At 40.5% G+C, this 22,050-nt stretch overlaps 1 long non-coding RNA gene across 1 annotated transcript in view; it reads left to right on the top strand.

Annotated features, from left to right (window-relative positions):
* Window positions 1–16,835, top strand: part of LOC122564379 — a 114,943-nt gene extending 98,108 nt beyond the window's left edge. The window contains exons 3-4 of the long non-coding RNA XR_006315898.1: window positions 4,114–4,184; window positions 15,415–16,835. This is a non-coding gene — a long non-coding RNA (uncharacterized LOC122564379). The remainder of the gene's footprint in view (window positions 1–4,113; window positions 4,185–15,414) is intronic.
* The last annotated feature ends 5,215 nt before the right edge of the window (window positions 16,836–22,050 follow it).

Genomic DNA, 22,050 nt, shown 5'->3' with positions numbered 1-22,050 from the left:
TATATTGGGGAGGCAGGCCGGCTACTTGCGGAGCGTTTCAGAGAACACCTCTGGGACACCCGGACCAACCAACCCAACCACCCTGTAGCTCAACATTTCAATTCCCCCTCCCTCTCCACCAAGGATATGCAGGTCTTTGGACTCCTCCATCGTCAGCCCACAGCGAAACGACGGTTGGAGGAAGAATGCCTCATCTTCCGGCTAGGAACCCTCCAACCACAAGGGGTGAACTCGGATTTCACCAGTTTCCTCATTTCCCCTCCCGCCAGCCTGTCTCAGTCAAATCCATCAAATTCAGCACCGCCTTCCTAACCTGCAATCTTCTTCCCGACATGTCTGCCCCCACCCCAGTCTGACCTATCACCCTCACCTTGTCCTCTTTCCACCTATCACATTTCCGACGCCCCTCCCCCAAGTCCCTCCTCCCTATCTTTTATCTTAGCCTGCTGGACCAACTTTCCTCATATCTGAAGAAGGGCTAATGCCCGAAACGTCGATTCTCCTGTTCCCTAGATGCTGCCTGACCTGCTGCGCTTTTCCAGCAACACATTTCCATCTCTGATCTCCAGCATCTGCAGACCTCACTTTCTCCATAACCAAAGTAACTAAGCAGTCCAAACTAGGGTCTTTTCTTTATTTGAACCCAACTCCAACTCAAACATCTCACCTCAGAAGATACAATAAATTCTCATGCTAGTTATCTGCCAACCAGTAAAACGTGTATGTGAGAGATCATCCCGAAATGAACTCTACCATCTATAACTTTATCAACAATGTGGGGTGTGGCTTCCCGTAATAGTCTGATCAATAAAGACATCAGTACTACTAAACCTGATGTAGTCACAGATGCTAGGTTTACTTCCTGTGCTGTTAGCCAAGCTCAGGCAGCATAATACATAGATGGCGACAATGAAACTCAATATTTTTGGACTATGGGGTATAATAAATTAGTTACATGTTTCAATCTCATTGGAAAATTCCAAGTATAGATGCTGTATGTGGACATGATCCAGCCTGCAGTGGTTCTCTCCCTGTAAAAAACATCGAGCAATGGACTATGCTCCACTTCAGTGCAGCTCCAAGCACTCAAGAAACTTTACAGCGTACAGTACAAAATAGCACATGTGCTTGCCTCCTTATCCAGCACTTCCAACATTCACTCAACCACTCATTTTAATGGCGTCTAAGAGAGGTACTGCACCAACTCACCAAGGGTCCTTCGATTGCACCTTCCAACCCTGTAATCTAACTAGGACAAATACAGCAGATACATGGGAACACCACAACATGCAAGTTTGCCTCCAAACCTCACACCATCCTAACATGGAACTATATCACCATTCTTTCATTGTTGCTAGGAAAAGTCCTGGAACTCATTCCCTAACAGCATTGTGTGTGCACCTACATTACACGGACTGCAGCCATTCAAGGAGGTAGTCCACCACCACATTCTCAAGAGCAGTTAGGGATGGACAATAAATGCCAGACTAGCCAACAATGTGCACATCCCATTAATGATTTAAAAAAAACTGACTCAACGTTTGGTCTAACAAAAAGGAATTGCTACCTGATATTGCTTGAAAAGACTGTCCATGGAATCATATCCCAATTGGATCTGATAACATCAGGAAAGGAAATAACAGGTTCATGAATATGCCACAGATAAAAACAATGAACGTTATAACAAGTAATAAACTAAGACAGAGATACATGCTGCCACTACAAACGTATAATAGGACATAGCTAAAGTCATTAACTTCATATCAGTGGGCATGCAATTTAGAATAAATTAATTAATTCTGAATATTTCCACCATTTTCTGCTTTTATTTCATATAAACAGCATCTGTAGTATTTTAATGTAAATTCACCTCAGCTAATCTTTCTTCTAGTTAAGATGGAGTTATAGTTGATTGCCACAAAGGTTTATCACAAAGTATCCATGTTGAAACTCTCTCAATCCATCCAGTTTTGCTGCAAGAATACCACAGTATTATTGATTTTTGGTATTGCAAATGTCCTTGTAGAATAAACATGACTGGCTGAACTTGGATTGGGAAGCAGTACACCTCTACTTACGTATTCTAGCTCTCTTAAAATGAATGTTTACATAGCATTAACTTACATTGCTGAGCAAGATTATATAACCTTTCCAGACGTCAATAAGGAACCCATTTCTATATTTTTCATACAACTTTAGAGTCCCTACAGTGTGAAAGCAAGCACTGCGGCCCTTCAAATCCACACCAATACTCTGAAAAACATCCCTCCTATCCTATCCCTGTAATAGGGATAGACACACCTCCTATCCTATCCCTGTAATCCTGTAATCCTCATGGCTAATCCACACAATCTGCACATTTTTAGACTAGGAGGAAACTGGAGCACCTGGAGGAAACCGCCACAGAAACAGGGAGATGTGCAAACTCCACACAGACAGTCGCTCGAGGGTAGAATCAAATCTGAATCCCTGGCGCTGAGGTAGCAGTACTAACCATTGAGCCACTGTGCCGTTTTGTTAAAAGAAAGCTAATTATTCTTGCAAACTACCTGACAGCAGCCTGTTATGAGAGACTTGTGCTAATCTAGTCCTATTGAATTAGTAGAAAGCCTTTCTTTCAACTTTGTTCTTTAGTTCATCAACCTTGTTGCAGGCAAGTTCAAACAGGGCCATCACAGCAAAGCGCTGCAACTGGGAATTGATGTGGTAATTTACATTTCTTGACTTCTTCAACTTATCAGTCTAACATTGTTTTCCCTAAGGTATAAAAAAACTTTATTTCACTTCGTAATTACAGCTGATTGCCTTGTATATCTGTCAAGCCTAGCACTAGTCTCAAAGACACTCTTTTATTAGAAAGGGGACAATGCAGAAGGTTTCTCTTGTGGCTTTTCACAAAATACCTGGAGGGAGGTTGTGTACTGAGAGAGACAGCTTGAAAGCGTGTGGCTGGCGAATGACTAACATGTGAGACCAACAGATGGTGGAGTATGGTAAACTAATCCATTAAAGGATTACTTGCAGAATTCTTTTTTCCCTGCTAAAAACATTGCCAAGGTTGGAATTTTAAATTTTGTTCAGGTTTTCTCCTCACTATTTTGTAATTTCATTCAATTTTGTCATGCAAATCATTCTAACAGAGTTCCAAAAGAATTGTAGTGTTTTCCTATAATTGATGTGAGAGCAAAACAAGTTCCACTGCAGTATCAATTTCAATCCATCCATCCATGCAGCAATATCAGTTTAATTACACATACAGTATAGTATTCAAAATCAACTAACCAATCACCTATTTTTCTCTCTTTCACTACAATTGGGTTAATCGAGAATGAGAAGTGTATGTAAATAGCATATGAGCCTTCAACAAAGGGTAAACAAACAACTCAGTGGCAACACCCATTTTCAAGGTTCTGGGTTCAAGTACCACTGCAAGCATTTGAACCCAAAGTCTAGGCCAGGGCTTTCTAAACTGGGGCAAACTTCCAGCTAAAATCTCGGAATCAAGAGCTTTGAGGGCAGTCATAGATCTCCAGCTGAGTTGGAAGAGCCATGTTCCTGCTTTAACAAGTTCTCACTCTCACGGATCCTGCCCCCCCGCCCGCTGCTCTCACAGTTCTCACTAACCAAGGGAGTCATGACAATTTTCAAGACTTGAAATAAGGTCACAATGGGATAATGCTTGGCTAACCCAACATTCCAGTGCACTGCAGGAGGTCTGTCATTTAGATGAGATAGCATAATGGAAAGAAGAGGTGAAGAATTTTCTCTAATATTTATACCGCAACCAGCATCAGTAAAACAAAAACAAATGATCTGGTCATCTTTTTTGTGGGGTCATGCTGTGTTTAAATTGAGTGCTGCTTTTAATAGATAAGTGACCAAAGTTCAACAATAATTTGTTATAAAATGTTTTTAAGATATGAAAGGTGCTGTGCAAATGCAATGACACCTGTTTTTCCCTGCAAAGAAGAAATGTTGGTCTTTGTCTGATAACACCGGGCAAGCTAAAAATAGATTTTCAACTCATCGTGATAGTCATCCATTTCAAAGCATAAAAAACGAACACCAAGTTGTAAGTATGACAAACACTGATTTGTTACTTTCTCTTTCCAGACTGCCACAGAGGATGGTTCAAAAAGATCCTAGCATTAAGGAAATCACCACAGGAAGTGACTACAAATTAAGTATTTTGATAATTATTTATGAATCCTTCCATAACCTCGTCCAGCACTCCATAGTTTCAAGAATTCCATATTTCAACTAATTTGTGTCTGTTATGCACCCTCACTTTTTTTATTCTGTTCACCATTTGCTGCTATGCCTCAAATTTCCTATGCTCTTAGTTCTGGAATTCCCTGTATAAACCTTTCTGTCTGGGTCTCCTCATGTAAGATGCTCGTTGACTCTTTGACTAGGCTTTTGCACACCTGTGCTTATATTTCCTCATGTGGCTCAGTGTCAAATTTTGCTTGATAATTAGACCAATACAGCAGTCAGTTTAATATGTTAAAGTTGCTATGTAATTGCAAGCTCTTGTTGCTCTTTTTCCATTGTGTGTGTATGCCCAAGAAATTGTATCTTGCTTTCATTACTCCCACCACTCTGCACATGCCATTTCACAGCAGCAAATAGTTGTGAGGAGAATCGGCCACTAGCAGTCTCACCACTGTGTGAATGAATCATGTTGGAAATATGCTTCAACATTATGTAATTTACACAGTTGAGATTCTCCCTTGTGTGACTGGATTTTGTTTCAAACAGTCACTGGATGACATCTGGAGGTTTACAGCTTCTTATTCCAACAGACAAGAGGTGACATGAAGTTTTCAAGTCCCTCAACTGTTTTTATTTGAAGCTTGAAAGCTTGAATGCTGTAAAACTAAAAGGTTCAGGAATGGTGGTAACACTGCAACTTCATCAGTGTTATTGCTTTATTGCCAACGGCCAGCATATTACATGTGACCTCTGACCTTTTAGGAAGGGAGCTCAGATTACACCAGATTACCTGCAGCAAACAGAAAGCTCCAACTCATATTTTAAAGTCGTAAGGGAATGGATGAAAATTTCAAACCATAATGGAATACCTTCAACTCAAAAATAAGATGCTTTTTGTCAACATTTAATTGCACAATTTCCTTAAGAAAATCTCTTCAAATCAAGTTTGCATTTTTAAAGAAATCACGATATGCTCAGTAGATTTAAAGAACAAATGGACAGAGGCATATTGACAGTATGAAAGGCCTCAGGTTTCATGCACACCTGGTCAAAGCTGGGCTTGCAAGTAGGTCAAGTGGCGTAATCAGTGACCACCATGGAAACTTCCAATCCAAGAGGTGGCAAACCTGAGGACTAGAAACTATTGTAGATAGTGTGGTGGCATCCCAGACACCACCTTTCTTCCAGCCTCTATCTAAACTAAGTTCTAGGTACGAAAGCCCAGGCTCAAAATACCTGTTTCATTGCCACCTGAGGTCTCTAAGTAGTCAATTAATGATCATTTAAGGACCAATTACCCTACCTGTGTTGTAATTATTTCATCCTAGAGGTGTGTCAAAAAGTCTGCCCATCTGAGTGGTAGATTGGTGTAGGCAGCCTATCAATTGAGTGGAGGGGACCTTCGACATGTACTAATTTGTGCACAAATGAAGGAATAAATATAGGGCAGAGGATGGCTACTAAGAGACAACTTCTCGTTCTTACTTCCAACTCCACTGATCCCCCATCCAATCCCAGAAAACTATCCCATCCTGAAAAAGTAGTTGCTTGACACCTTGGTCATCTAATGTTGGTTATCTTCCCTTCTGTAGCCTTCTTAAACGTACTGACGAATGTGACAATTGACAGTCTCTGATCAGCCCGCAGCATTTACTGAGCAGAACGTTTGCAGCCCCTCCCCCAAGTTTTGTTTTCAAGAGTCAACTTGGGTGACTTGGCCAGCCTTTCAGCAAGTGACTGAGCCATCTAATGAAAATTGAAACTTTCACTCCTGAGCTAGAAACAGGGAATGATAAGTCAGTGCTTTTGTTCATTTTCTTGATCACTATCCATAACTTCTGCTGGATGAGTGCATGTTAGCCTAGAGTGAGTCACAGAATCAGAAAATGGAATCAGAATTCCAGACATGACTGCAATGCCTGGTACTTGTGTGGCCTGCTCAAACATGAATAATGATTATTTGCATTATGATGGAGCAGACAACTGATGCCCATGTAAATGGACCAGAAACAGACATTCATACTTGGGTAGAAATTGGACCAGTGGCCCACTTTAAAATCAGTGCAACAGGGATCAATTCATGAGTCCTGAATCATGAGTATCAGAAAGAAAAACTGCTAGGAAAAGTCAGTGGGTCTGGCAGGATCTGTGGAGACAAAGCAGGGTTAACATTTCGGGTCCAGTGACCCTTCTACAGAACTGCCAGAAACCTGCCCTGAATTTGGGTTGGCTATTTTTCAGATGTAGGGGAACAACTACCTGAAATAGGTATCAGTCCTTGAACATAATACTGACATGGCTACAGCCCACTTTAAAATTCTTCTGGTTCAGCAATGAACAGACCAGACACTGCACATGCTCTCCTCAGATTTGGCTTCAAAGAACAAGAAGGTAATTTTTGATTTTACACAAGTTTGATTTGGACTCAGAAAGAGCAAGGCAGCTGCTGCTGTCCACAACTACGCCCCCCCCCCCCCCCCCCATTTCCTGCCACCTCACATTTCCTGCATTCACCTGTGGGTTTCTGCTGGCAAGACACAGAGCCAAAAGTTGATCATAGGCAATAGCACAAGGGCTCAACCAGTTTTTGAAATGAGGCCTGAGGATGAATTTCAGGTGAGTTTTGTGCCTTCTGATCAGGATCTATGCACCACTTGTTATGTGCTAAAAATGGAACAGAACTAATTTCTATCCAATGGTTTAAGGAGAAGATAGAAGAAAATAAGGCTCACAGTTATTTCATATTTGTGTTTATAACATATGATTGTGCACAGCAAGCAATTCTTGTGATGTAACACAGGAAATTCAGAATACTATTTGGGTTAATGTACTACCATTTGTGGGAGTTGGTTTACTTCAATTGACTGGATAGTTGGCTTATAAAGTAATGTGATGCCAACAGCATAGGTTCAGTCCCCACACTGTCTGAGATTACCATGAAGGACTCTCCCCAATCTTTTTCCCCTCACTTGAGGTATGGTGGCCCTCAGGTTAAATCACCACTAGTTGTCTCTCCCTTTAATGAGAGAGCAACTCTATGGCCTAGTCAGACTATGGCAACATACTGATATTTGCATTTTCTTTGAAGTTTTTTCTTAATGATTTAGAATTGCATCCTCTCAAATCAGTTAATCTTAAATTGCACTGAGATAATGCAGGGCTAGTTGTGGTAAATCTGTCCCATATGGCACTTATAGCTCCTATAGGGTTAACTTCCATTGCATTTTCTTGGATCATTGAGACACTGCCTTTGTGAGATAGCTAGGTATACATGGAGTGCATGTTGTACATTTTACCTGTTTCTTAAGGTTTAATTACATTGGGAAAATCTCAGTCCATTGAAAAGCAGCAAACTCAAACGGGTCCAAGTGCAGAATGAGAAAGCAAAATTTATTGCAAATGTTGGAAATCCTGAAACATAAGCAAAAACACACAACAGATCATGTCAGCATCTGTAAAAAAAAAAGACCCAGAAAAGTCAGCATTTCAAAACAGAAAACTTGTTTATTAATATCTTTAGAAAATGAGAAAGTAATATTGTAAAACAAAGAGAAAACCATACACGAATAAGAGTGGAATTATGTAACTTCAGTCCAATGATGTACAGAAGTCTTAACTCAGTAATGACTCAAAAGGACTGTAAATAATCAAGGATTTGGGAAGCCTCAGGAAAAAAAAAGACTGCTGGAAAACAGGCAAATTTGGGAATAGTGTATGAAAGTAAAACCAGCTTGAAAAAGAGGATGGAATCATTGATCAGCAAATTGGGTGTAAGGTGTTTTGGAAAAGAAAGTATTAAATATTGGGCTCAAGTTTAGCTAAGTTTGAGTTGTGCAAATTCTTTGCAAGTTTTTTTGCTGCAAGACCTAGCACATTCTCTCATTATGTCTCACTAAACTCGCCACTTTAATTATCTATCACACCCCCGTGGCATCGCTCACATCCGGTTTCTGCCTCTAACACCTACCATTCACAGAATGACATGCCACTCAGCAGATATCTGCCAAAAGACCAGCATTTAATGCACCTGCACCATTTTTGAAAACCTGTGATGCACCCAAACAAACACTGACAGTCGGAACTGCTGTGTACAGTTCCTGACATTTCCCCAGAATAGTGACATTGGCACCTTGCAATGTGAGGAGGGTCTTAGAGGTTCTACTGGGTGGGGTGGTAGAACTTACTACTCCCTCAGGACTAGAAGTAGAGATCACGACACCAGACAATGTTACTCTGGTCTGAGATTGCCACCTTGGTTAGAACAAACTCAGCTGTCTGGAAGAATGCACAGCACTGTAGAAAGCAGTTCAATGACCTTCTCCATTCCCTCAGGCTAAGTGCCACCAATTCCTCTCTGATACCTCACACTATCTTTCCTACTCACTGCCTACAAAGGTTCATAATCCACTACTTTCACTATCACATGCAACATCTTTGCTCAATCATTGTCACCCGACCTATCCCCTGACACCACTAACCCTTTGTGTGCCCACTCTGTCTACATCACTCACTCACTCAGGACACTTCCCATTCACACTAACATTAATGACTATTCCACTCACTTTCAATCACCATAAGACCTGCCTCTCTTATTCCAGGAGGAAAACTGACCATTGTCAGATGGGAAGAGTCAGGGTGGGTAGTGGGCTGCCCAATATTCAGCTCCTCAACCCTCATAAGGAGATAATTATGGTCTTGACCATGCATGCAGCCTTTATTAGGAGGTTGCCTTGGGTTTCCTGTGCCAGACACCCCAAAGCAAAGGCTATCCCCCTTGATTTGACTGCTGACAACCATGACAAGCCTCCTGTCTTTGTGTCTATGTTAAACTGCGAGGCAAGACCGCAGTAATGTGAGCTGTAGGGGCAAAGGCAAAGCAATGCAAGACAGAGATGCTGTGAGCATCCAGGTGAGATCAGAGTAAAAGGAGATATGACAGTGAGTGAAGAGCTGGAGCTGGCCCCTGCTCCACTCGATGAGCTGGGTGTATGTTCCTGAGTGCACAGCCTCCTTCTTACAACATTACAGCCATAGTTGCAAGTGCAGCGTTGAAGTGCAGAAACCTCTGGAAGTGAATTGGAGATGTGCCATGATGGCATGTATCGGATGCCAATGCATGTGGATGTGGATGCGTGTGGCCGGTTCATATGGAACATGCCTGAAATGTTAGTACCCAGTTTCCAACATGAAGATTGTTCATGCAAGTGGTGAGCTGAATCCACCAAGTACTTGCTCTGGTTTCTTATTGAGATTTCTGACATTGAGCTCATAGTAAGGTTCACTAATATCCTTCCTGGAAGGAAACTGTCATTCTTACCTGATCTGGCCTATATGTGACTCCAGACCCACCATAATGTGGTTGACTCTTAACTGCCCTCTGAGCAATTGGGGATGGGCAATAAATGCTGGCCTGGCCAGCAACACCCTCATCCTGGGAATGAATTTAAAAAAAGGAGGCCAAATATTAATGAGGTGTCTTGGCCATTAACAAAGCATTTAATTAGCAAAGCTCACTATCAATTGGCAACTTGCCACTGCCTGTTGAAAAATTCACCGTATGCTTGTGAACAGCATAAAAGAATGGCACAGATTGCTCCTGATGTCAAAATGGACTTTGCTGAATTATCACCCAATTCTGTCAAACAATTTTCCATAGCCCACATCAGTCAGATCCTTAAATGATCCTGCCAATTGTTCTTAAAACATGTGTTACAGTTTATTGGAACTATTGTACAAGCCATTGACAGACAGCTCAAAGATGGAATGGGAGGAGGAGACAGGAAATGTCTGTCTTTCTCATTTTTTGTTATTTTCCAGCCATGCAGATCAGTTTGGTTCAGTAATAGCAGTCTCATGTTTGAGTTAGGATATTGTGGTTTCTATCCTTACTATAGACTTCTGCATGTAATCCAAGCTGGTTCCTCACTGTTGTGGATGTGTTTTCTGGGATCATTATTAAACTTTTTGCCAGCTCAGATGCAAATAAAACTCTCATGGAATTATCTAAAGAAGAACAAGGAGCTTTCTTGATGTTTTAAGTTTCTTCAGAACAATAGAAAGTCATATCAGACTGAAAATGTTTCTCTTTCGGCATAGGCTGCCAGCCCTACTGAGTTTCTCCAGCACTTTCTGTTTTTATTAATGTACATTAAAGGTTCCAATTATGCCATTACCTTCAATTGCAATTTATTGTTTCTTCAAATTTAAATAATGTTTCCCATTATTGTTGTGCTGTATGAAAGGCCAGTCTCTCTTATATCACCTTAAACATCTTCCGAAAATGGAGCCCTTTAATTTGAAATCTGGTTTATTAACAGCATTGTAATGGATGTAATGGAACTTCCCTATTTCCTTAAATTCCTCAATTGGTGTGTTATTGAACAAGTACTGAGATATCTCAATGTGCGGCAATTGACTTCAGTAGTTGGCCAGCACTGAAAAGGGAGAATATTGTTACACAGAGACTAATAGACTTTTACAGGTTTGGGGAACCAGGTGGTGAGATACTCATCACAGTATTCCTAGCTTCTGACCTGCTCTTGTAGCCTCTGCATTTATATGGTGAGTCCAGCTGTGTTTCTGCTCAATGGTAATTCCCAGGATGGTATATTTCCTTCCCTAAAAAGGCCATTAGTAAACCACAAGGGTTTTCACAAAACTTGACAGTGGTCACCATTAAGCCAGCTTTTAATTCCAGATTTTCATTAATTCAAATTTCACCTTCTGTCATGGTGCTACTGGAACCCATGTCCCCACAGCATTAGCCTCAGTCTCTGGATTACTGTATTGGATGTCAATACCGTTATGCCATAGCCTCCCTGTATTACTGAGCAGGACAGTTGAAGGAAATGGGTAATATAATTAAACCTTCGAGAATATATCCAACTAGAATTGGCATTGCTGTCAATGAGGTGCCAAGAAGCAAATGTCAGAGTGTACACACATTTTTGAACATTTTATTCAGGATCCCAGAATTCAATGCTGTTAGGAAAAGGAACCAGTCAACTACTCATAAATCCCATTATACAACAGAAGCATGGTGAGTAAGAGACCCCCAAATAATGTGCAACAAGACACTGACTGGCATAATTCCCAAATTGGGGTGGGTGGAATAGGGTTGCAAACTCCCACTGGGCAGATAGCTATGATCATATCACCTGACTTCCTCTTCCAAACCCACAGTCATGTTGTTGTTGATCCAACATGTTCAAACTCACACAGCGCTCCTTATACCTTATTCTCAGTGAATCAGCCTTTTCACATATCTCCAATGCTTTTTGCAACTAGTAAACAAAAGTATTCAAAGATTCTTTAAAGAAAATACATTTGCTTTTATTGTCCCAATGCTTTGTTCTCTGTGTTGCTCATAGCAATTTCTGTAGATGGATCTCTAATTCCCAGAGAATCTGGGGAGAAGGCTGTCACATACATGTAAATGTAGGTAGGACTGAATACAGAATCAAGGCAAGGGAGGGAGAATTCAGAGACAGGCAGAAATTCTGTCCCACCCTGCTTTTCCAATCCCATTCAAGGAAGGGTTAAAGTGAGGGGGTGGAAAGCTTAGGTCAGAATATTCCACATCAAAAAGGAATCACAAATTATTAAGAGTTTATAAAGCATGTCAAAGTCAGTTTTCAAGACAAGTTTTGATAATACTTATAAACATCAGCCCCATGCCTTTTGGAATTTTAAAAGGTGGACTTTTTGAACTGTTTGAAATAAAGAGATAATGATCAAAGTAACTCCAGCTATTTGCAGAGTGGGAGGAGAAAAATAGAAAGTTGCATGCAGGCAAAGCAGCAAGAAGATAAAAGGGAAGATATAGTTCAAGAAAATCTTGTGGATGACATTTGTGATGACAAGTTGTCGAAACAAGTCAGACAAACATTAGTATTACAACCATTCTGGGTGTTAACTGTGGCCTGGTCTTTCAGAATTGCACATACGATACAGGAACAAAAGTAATGTTACTCATCCCCTCTCTTTCACATGAATGAGAATGTCATGTGAAAATTCAAGTAACAGGTATTCCCTTAATATTTAATAACCTGTTTGAAGATTCAGAGTTGATGACTGCTATTTAATTTGTAAGCAGCAGCTCAAGATGAGACATTGTGACAATTCTGTCATCCATACCTGATCTTGCCTACATTTGACTCCAAACCCACAGGGCCCTTTACTGCCCTCTGCACAATTAGACATAAACAATTAATTCTGGTTTAACTAGTGATGGTCAGATCTTGTGAATGAATAAAAATAGCTCTCAATGGGAAAATAGCTAAGGAAGAAGAAATATTGAATTACCTTCTCCACGTTATTTAACTTGAATGTGTGCACGATCTGGAATCAAGCTCAAAACTCTCAGCATTTGTATCGATCCCTGTTTTAAGCTTTACTAGCAGACTGGATGTCCATTACTTGTCCATTTTGTTGTTATTTCTTTCATGCTTTGCATGTTCTTTGGCCAAAACCATTGTAATCATTAAGGCCACTAACTTGGGACAACAGTGAAGTGTTCATTTGAAAGTACAGTAATAATGAGATGCAGGTATTTTGAGACTTTGTTTTAATTGGCTGAAAACCCTTTCTTCCTATGATAGTTAACAGCCTATCACCAGCATTGTTTTTGCCTTGGATTTTTAAAAAATCCATTACTAAGTTTCCCATGAGCAGTGAAAGCAGGAAAGCTAGTTCACAAGGATTCATAGATGTTAGGTGCCAACAAGATTATGTATTTAAAAAAACTGAAAGAACTGCAGATGCTGGAAATCTGAAACAAAAGCAGTAATTGCTCGAAAATCCCAGCAGGTCTGGCAGCATCTGTGGAGAGAAATGAGAGTTAACGTTTCTGGTCCAGTGGCCCTTCAGGTCAAGATTATGGATGCGTTTAGGTACATGTAAAAACCAAATCAAAATACCAAGATTGCCAATGTTGATTTTAGTTTTCAAATTTCCCATAGTGACTGAGGTGTATTGGTACATGTACAAAATTGCTTTGCTGACCTGTACAGATACCTTGGTCATTCAACTGGAGTGGCGAGAAACATAATGATCACGATCTTTTCCGACAGCATTTCCACTCCTGTTAATATTGCTTTTTGGGGTCATGGGTGCACTCTGTGTTATTGGTTCAAGACCTGCTCTACAAGTAGAATGTAGCACAGGCTCCAATACAGTACTGAAGATTGGAAGATACATTAAGCTTAAAGTCCATTTGTCCTCCAAGGGACAGTGACACTACTCACAGAAATTCAGGACAGTACTTGCAAGTCTTCTCACTGTTCTCTGACTAGACCTCAGGTGAGCTTCTCCAACATTTTATAGTTGCAGCTGGGATACATCAAGACACTAAGCTCCCAGATGAGGAGGAATGAACTGACTCCTTGATTATTCACCCACCTCTTTGGTTAGTCATATAAAGGTCAATTCAAAAAGAATCCCTTTCCTTGTAGATACATTCCCTTAGACCCAATGAACTTATGTTTTTAAAGAAGCCATTTAAACCAGGCTTTCTTGAAGCACAAAAAAGTGTAAGTTTATTAATTATTACATGTAAGAAATAGTATCAACACACAAATGCACAGAGTAGAAATTAGATCTGAATACAAAAAGATGAAAGACAAAGAAGAGATAGTTTTTGAATTATTAGTGATAGAAAAACATTGCAGCTGTTCCCGGATGCCACCAGTAACATTGACTTTGGTTGTTGAGCAATTGATTATGACATTCGTGGTTTTGTCAGCTGAAATTCCTTTGACTTGATTCCAATTGTACTGGCTGCAACACTCAGAGTGAGCGACAGCTGTTCTTCATTTTACCTGCTTTGCAGGTGTGTTTAAATGACTGTTCTCAAAGCCGTAGCCCTCGCAGTGCTCTAGTTCACACACTAAAATGTCTAGACAACACACGGCCTAGTATTGCAATGAGTTTTCAACACTTTTCTATATTTCTAGAGGGTAGAACAAATATTTTGGCAAGCACTGTCTTTTTGCTGGGAACAGGGGTATACTTAGTCTCCATATTATCATAACCACCTGATGAAGGAGCAGTGCTCCGAAAGCTAGTGCTTTCAATAAACCTGTTGGACTATAACCTGGTGTTGTGTGATTTTTAACTACATATTATCTCTTCTTGTTAAATCACTCCCTGTTTAAATTTCCCCAACTCTGTACAGGTGTGATATTCCAATGGCCTAACACTGGGCTTAGCCACACTGTAACTAAATTTACACGGGCAATTTTTCTTTATCTGTAGCACTTTTTTTGAAAAGACATATTTTAGAATTAAAAGCTATAATGTTTAAAAAACCTTCCTGGTTTTGATTCATCATTGTGACTATTTATCCCTCAACCAACATCAAACAGTTTACACGACTATCATTTATTTGTAATTTGTGAAGTCTTGCAGTGTTTTCTGCATTAGATCAGTGAGTGAAATAGCTTGTTGGCTATAAAGGGAACACCCAGAAGTCATGATAGGCATTAAATAAACGTAAGACTTTCTTTTTCACTACATGTTGGTAGTTTCTGTGTCTATTTGAGACACTTCATGCTCTGATTTATTCATTTTACGTGACCACCAACATTACACTGTCCCAGATACCAACACGGTAAATATTCTAATTGAATTAGATTCGGCCTTACAAAATCTGCTGCTACATTGCTGCCTGAAGGCTTTGCTGTCACCAGTCTCAGATGGGAAAGGCCCCAGAGCAGCACTTTGCACACTTTTCAGTCAACTGTAATCAAGCCAACAAAACTTCAGTTATAGCTTCAACTAATCAAACTTGCTTTGATGGTTAAGCACTGAAACATTAATAGAAGAGCTGGTGAAATGGCAACAGGTGTTTCTGTTCAAATATTGGCATGACATCAAGAAATGCAAATGCAGTACTGCTCAAATTTTCAGAGGTACTTTATTTACATGAAAGGAAAATTTCAGATCTGTTTTTTTCCCTCGTCTAGCCTGAAGTTGGTCAGAGCAGGGCATTCCAACCACTGGCCCAATTTGGCCATGATTCCAACCCATTTTTTCTGGCTCAGGTTCAATATATACCCTAGTCATTGAATATGGAACTTACCGGTACAAAGAGAGAACAGCCTGATATGTTGCACTTCACAGGCTATTAAAGAGGGCAGAGCCTCTTCCAGGATAAAGGATAAATCTAAATTCATCTGAATCAGCCTTTCTTATTTGCAGTTGAAGACATTGAAGAGAGAGTGGAAAAGGAAGAAAAAGCAGCCTACTGATCAGTACTTCATCTATTACCTTCACCATCATGGCAGCAGTGCGTAGCAAGAACAAGATACATTGCTGGAATTCATCCAGGTTTCTTCAGTGGCACCTACTATTTCTGTGACCTCCACCACTTAGGGCAGCAAGCAAATCGAATCACAACCACCTGCAAGTTTGCTTAAGGTCACACAATGTTCAATTTGGGGGATTATATTGCTATTTCTTCACTGATACTTAGTCAAAATCCTGGCACTCACTCTTCAAAAGCAGTGTAGATGGCACATCACCTGGACTGCAACAGTTCATCAAGATGGCTCATCACCACATTCTCATGAGCATTTAGGCAGTTGACAAGTGCTGGCCTTGCCAGTGATATTTCCATCCATGAAGAGAAAGTCCACCAAGTTATGATTGTATGACCCCTGTGTCCAGTGGACAGTGTGATTTGTGATAATCACACACAGCAATCTTTCAAATAAGATCACAAAGCTTTTACTCTCTCTGCATTATATTGAATGAACATGGGTTAATCATGCACTGTGATTTAATTCAACACTTTTGTTGGTTAGAGCTTGCCCTTTCATTAAGCACCTCACCAAAGATTTATTCCATGAACATTAACCTAGTAGGGGGAGGAACAAGTAATAACTTCATCGATTTAAAAAAAAGACACCGAGTTTTAATAGATTTCATAAGGCAAATAATATTTTAGTGTTTCACCAGCACACTTGCAATTGGTCAGTGGGATGAGGAACTGTCCAATCATAACACATCTGAGTATCCTAACCTAAGTATTGTACATATTAGAATCTGAAATAAAAAAACAAAATACTAGAATATTGCAAACCAGAAAGCATCAGTGGCTAGTAACAGAGTTAATATTCCAATTCAATGAAAACCTTTCATCCTGTTCTTGGTGAAGAATCATTGACCTGAAACATTGACTTTATTTCTCTCCACAGATGTGGTGTGACATACGAAGTGATTTGACCATTTTCTATTGTTACTTTTCCGAGTTCCTAAGTTGGATTCTAGTTGTGCAGTGATTTAGATACCTTGGTGACACAAGGGCAACAAACAATCTCAATACCCATTAGCCAAAAGGGGAAAGATCAAGATTCTCACTGTCAAATGATTAAAAATATGCACATGCCTCTTGAGTTTTGTTATTTATATAATATGGAAGAAGGTTGCTAGAAACTGTCACATTAGAATTGTTGCATATCGCATTAACATTTACAATAAAAAATGAATATTTAATCTGTTTAATGTTGGCTTACAGATGAAAGGACCTGGATTTATGGCTCTCTGGCACCACATTCACAGGCAGCAGAACTCCTCTGGAGCAGAAGTGACCTGTACAAAAGGGACGGGTTGCACCTTAACTGGGTGGGACCAATATCCTGTTAACGAGATTTACTAGAACAACCTGGGAGGGTTTAAATTAGTCTGGCAGTGGGGTAGGACCATAAACAGTCATGAGGCAAGACAGAAGATTGAGGTACAGCAGTTAAAGAGAGCAAGTTAAATAGACAAGGAAGGCAAGAACACAGTTGGGAATGAGGGAAGGCTGATGAATTAAACTGCATTTATTTCAATGAAAAGGCTTGAATAGGTAAGGCAGATGAACTCAGGGCATAGGTGGGAACATGGGCCTGGGATATCATAGCTATTACAAAAACATGGCTAATGGAGGGCCAGAACTGGCTGTTCAATGCCAGGAGTACAGATACTAGTAGGAAGGAAAGAAGGTGAAGCAAGAGAGGAGGAGTTTTTGATGAGGAAAAACATTATGGCAGTACTTAGAGGATATTCCTGAGGGATCATGCAGTGAAGCTCTACAGGTGGAACTGAGAAACAAAAAGTGGGTGATCATTTTGATAAGATAATACTATAGGTCCCCAACAGCCAATGAAAAATTGAGGAGCAAATATATATGGAGATCACAGATAGCCATGAGAATAATAGGGTTGTAATATACAGAATTTTAACTTTCCAAACTGCCACATTGTTAAGGGGTTTGGTGGGGAGGAATTTGTTAAGTGTGTTCAGAAAAAGTCTCTCAATCAATATGTAGATGGACTTACTAGAGATGGGGCAAAACTCGACCTCTTCTTGGGAAATAAGGCAGGGCAAGTGACTGAGGTGTTAGTCACGGGGAAGCAGTTTGGAACCATTAATCATAATCTTATAAGTTTTAAAATAGTTATGAAAAAGGATAGGCCTGGTCCACAAGTTAATTTTCTAAATTGTGGCAAGGCTAATTTTGATGTATTAGCTAGGGACTTTCAAAAGTTGACTGGGGGAGGCTGTTCACAGGTAAAGGGACATCTGACAAGTGGGAGGCTTTTAAAAGCGACATAACGAGAGTTCAAGGCCAACATGTTCCTGTTAGTGTGGCAAGAGTAGGGAACACTGGGTGACTACAAATATCGAGGTTCTGGTCAAGAGAATGAAGAAAGCATATGTCAGATATAGACAGCTGGGTTCATGAATCCCTTGATGAGTATTGGGGGCGGGGGAAGAGTACAACTAAGAGGGAAATCAGAGGGCAAAAAAGAGACCTGAAATAGCTTGGCAGTTCAGGTAAAGGAGAACGTTGTGCCACTATTTAAGAAAGGCGGCAAGGAAAAGCCAGGGATCAAAGACTGGTGAGCCTAATGTTAGTAGTGAGTAAGTTATTGGAAGGAATTCTGAGAGACACGATCAACGTACATTTGGAAAGGCAAAGACTGATTAGGGATAGTCAGCATACAATCAACATTACAATATTCTTTTCTTGTCACAGGTACTTCATTGTTGGACTACAATGAAGAGCTTTTACAATGTCTGCCTTCTTATGGTGACTTCTTAGGTACAAGTATCTATGTTCTTGGATAAAACAGAGGAATAAAAGTAGTTGCATTACGTAGAGTTGAAAAATAAGTTAAAAGTAGGAGAACATTAAAGGATTGACATTACAGGTAGGATGTTTCAAATACACTTTCATTGTTGCAGCTCAGCACAAGGCCTCTGCACATGGTCTGACCGCCCACGGCAGACCCCGGTTTAACAGCCGTTCCCCCTCCGCTCCAAATCCCAGTCCGCTCCATACCGGCACTCAGTTACTCCAAGGTAAGTGCCAGGACGGCTTCCCTCACACCAGTCTCCTCCCAGGACCCACTGCCTGTGCAATGCTTCAGGGCTCGCAACCCATGCTCTTAACAGGGCTCGCTACTCACTGTGTTCCGGGGCATGTAGGGAAAAGATTTAAAAAGGGACCCGAGGGCAACTTTTTCACACAAAGGGTGGTGCATATATGGAAGAGCTGCCAGAGGTAGTCGTAGAGGTGGGTACAATTACAACATTTAAAAGATATTTAGACAGACACATAGATGGGAAAGGTTTAGATGGATATAGGCCAAACACAGGCAAATGGGATTAGTTCAGTTTAGGAAACCTAGTCGGTACAGATGACATCGGCTGAAGGGAGTGTTTCCATGCTGTATGGCACTACATTTAAAAAATTGGCCTAAATATTTTTTCAGCAGGGCTATGTTCCTCTAAGTAATTTAAAGCCCTTTGCACATTGTACTGCTAAGAGTACTTTGTTATCTGTGACCCCCAGGTCTTTGGCACAGGTCATATATATGAAGGGCATGTGCAATATGATTTTATTTCCCCTCGTGATATTTACTACATGATTCTAAAGCTATTAAACCATTAGGTGGGTTACAGCCGGGGTCAGAAAAATTGAAAATAAAAAGAACTTATTGGGATTCAGAGTAACTGAACAGAGATTATATCGTCCCATTTGAGGTGGGAAACTCAAAGGCAAGTAGATGCCAATTCTATAGATAAAAAGCCAAGCATCCAACACATTTTACACATTTTAGACATTGCATATTGCTCCAGTTCGATAATAATCATGAAAGTAAAGGGACCTAGTGCAAAAGACAAAGGGATTGTTAATAGTGGAAAAAGACATAAAGAGATATAAAAGGGGTGAATATTAAGGTCTGAAAGGGAGAGAATGAGTCCTTGGACTATAAATTTGATGAAGTCTAGCAACTTTGCTGTAGATATTGCCTTTGGTCCCTCAGAAGGGTCAGTGAATTATAGTGGGACCCTAATAAAGGCAAAATATTTCAGAATCTGGAAATCTGGAACAAGCACAGAACACTGGAGAAACCCAGCAAGTTGGCAGCATCTGTCAAAAGAAAAATGTTTCGGTATGACTTTGTCAGAACTGAAAGGTGTTGGAAAATAGTTTTTTTTTACACATTGGACAGAAGGAGAGGTGGATCAAGACCTCAGATAATATAGAGACCTAGTGCAAAAGACAAAGGGATTGTTAATAGTGGGGAAAGACATAAAGAGATATAAAAAGGGTGAATATTAAGGTGTGAAAGGGAGAGAATGAGTCCTTGCTATTAAATGCAAAGTCAACAAGATAAAATATGACTTCACTCTGGGGGATGAATGGGAGGATGAGATTGTAAGAAAAATGGTAGACAGATAAAAGCAGTTGATTTCTGAAATTACTTAATTCAATGTTGAGACCTTGAGGCTGTACAGTTCCTAAGGAGAGCATGAAGTGTTGTTCCTCCATCTTGCATTATATTTCATTGGAACACTGCAGCAGGCCCAGGACAGAAATATTTGCATAACAGCAATATGGTTTACTAAAATGGCAAACAACTGGGAGGTCAGGTTCTGCCTGAAGAAGGGCTTATGCCTGAAGAAGGGCTTATGCCCGAAACGTCGATTCTCCTGGTCCTTGGATGCTGCCTGACTTGCTGCGCTTTTCCAGCAACACATTTTTCAGCCACAAAATAATCACCCAAGCTGTGTTTGCTGTTGTCAGTGTAAAGGAGATTGTACTGTGAGGAGCAGGTGCAGTAGACTAGATTGAAAGGAGTGAAAGGAAAATGCTGCTTCTGCTAGAAAGTGTGTTTGGAGCCTTAGTGAAGAGGAAGGAGGTGAATAGGCAAGTGTTTCACCTTACGCAATTGCATGGGAAGATGCGATGGGGAGTGAGGAAGCATTACAAGTGATGATGGATTGAATGAGAGTGCTATGCAGGGACAATCCTTGCAGAATGCTGACAGTAGGTAGACGGAAAGATGTATTTGGTGGCAGCATCCTTCAAGAAGTGGTAGAGGATGGTCCTTTTTTGTGGAGATGAGTGGAGTAGGTGCAAAGTAAGGACAAGTGGAACCCTATCATTGTTCTAGGAGGCAGGGGAAAGAATGAGGGCAGGAGTGCCAGAGATGGGTCGGACATGGCTTGAAGACCCTGTTACCAAATGGGGGGAGCCTATGGTTGAAGAAAACAGTGGTCATGTCAGAGGGCTCATTGGAAAGGAACATCATCAGAACAGATGCAATAGAGAAGAAACTGGTAGGATGGAATGGAATCCTTGAAGTAGGTCGAGTGTGAGGAAGTGAAGTCATGATAACTGTGGAAGTTGGTGGATTTGTAATAGATATTGGGGAACAGCATATCTTCAGAAATGGAAATGGTGAAGTCAGGAAGGGAAAGAGTCAGAGGGACCAGATGAAGGTGAGACAGGGTGAAATGAAAGGTGGCGAGACTCCAGTCAGAAATCAGAAACCAAAAATAAAACATTTAACAAACTCTTTGAAAAATATCATCCCTATTATTTTATTATAAAGTTGCCAATCTAACATAGGCAATGAAAGCCCCACTGATAAAACCTTTAACCTAATTCAGACTTCAATCTTTTTTGAAATAAACACAGGCATTGAAGAACCACTTCAAACACAGATCAAGTTATTACAAGGTAATAAAGCTGTCAGTCAGATAAAACTAGTAATCCCTTTTGCAACTGTGTAAAACATGCTTTTGCTGGGTTGAGTCTATTAGTTATTCTTGGAGGTTTGCCAAGCATCATAAAAAGGCTTCTGGAGAGGGTCACTGGACCTGAAACGTTAATTCTGATTTCTCTCCACAGATGCTGCCAGACCTGCTGAGATTTTCTATCCAGTTTTTGTTTCATAAAAAGATTCCCTGGCAAAACAGATTTCTGGCCATCTAGTCAGTCTCCTATTGTGATAGAATTGCTGAATTTTATTATAGAACTTTATAGTAGATATGCAGTGAGTGGGTTGGGAGAGCAAGGACCAGAGGGCTGCTGGGAAGGTGAGTGAAACCGTTTTATTTCAGTAGCGGCTGAACCGGAGGCACTACACTTTGATCAAGTAAGACTTTTTTAATTCTTTTTTTATTATTGTTTTATCGAGTGATTTGGTGAAAACTTTCCTTTTTTGTTTACCTAAAGTAAGACTAAAGTTAAATTTAAGGTTAAAAACGACAGGAGATCCGAGACCTGTGTCATACTCCTCTCGCTCAATGTGTGAGCTCAGGGACGCGGCTGATGTTCTTGGTTCCTTCACGTGCAGGAAGTGTGTCCAGCTGCAGCTCTTGTTAGACGGTGTGATGGCTCTGGAGCTGTGGATGGACTCATTTTGGAGCATACACGATGCTGAGGGGACCATAGATAGCACATTTAGTGAATTGGTCACACCGCAAATCAGGATTGCTGAGGGAGAAAGGGAATGGGTAACCAAAAGGCAGAGACAGAGCAGGAAGGCAGTG

Source organism: Chiloscyllium plagiosum, chromosome 29, assembly GCF_004010195.1.
Source record: "Chiloscyllium plagiosum isolate BGI_BamShark_2017 chromosome 29, ASM401019v2, whole genome shotgun sequence".
Lineage (NCBI taxonomy): Eukaryota > Metazoa > Chordata > Chondrichthyes > Orectolobiformes > Hemiscylliidae > Chiloscyllium > Chiloscyllium plagiosum.
Note: the sequence above shows the minus strand (reverse complement) of the source record. Positions and strands in the feature narration are given on the sequence as shown.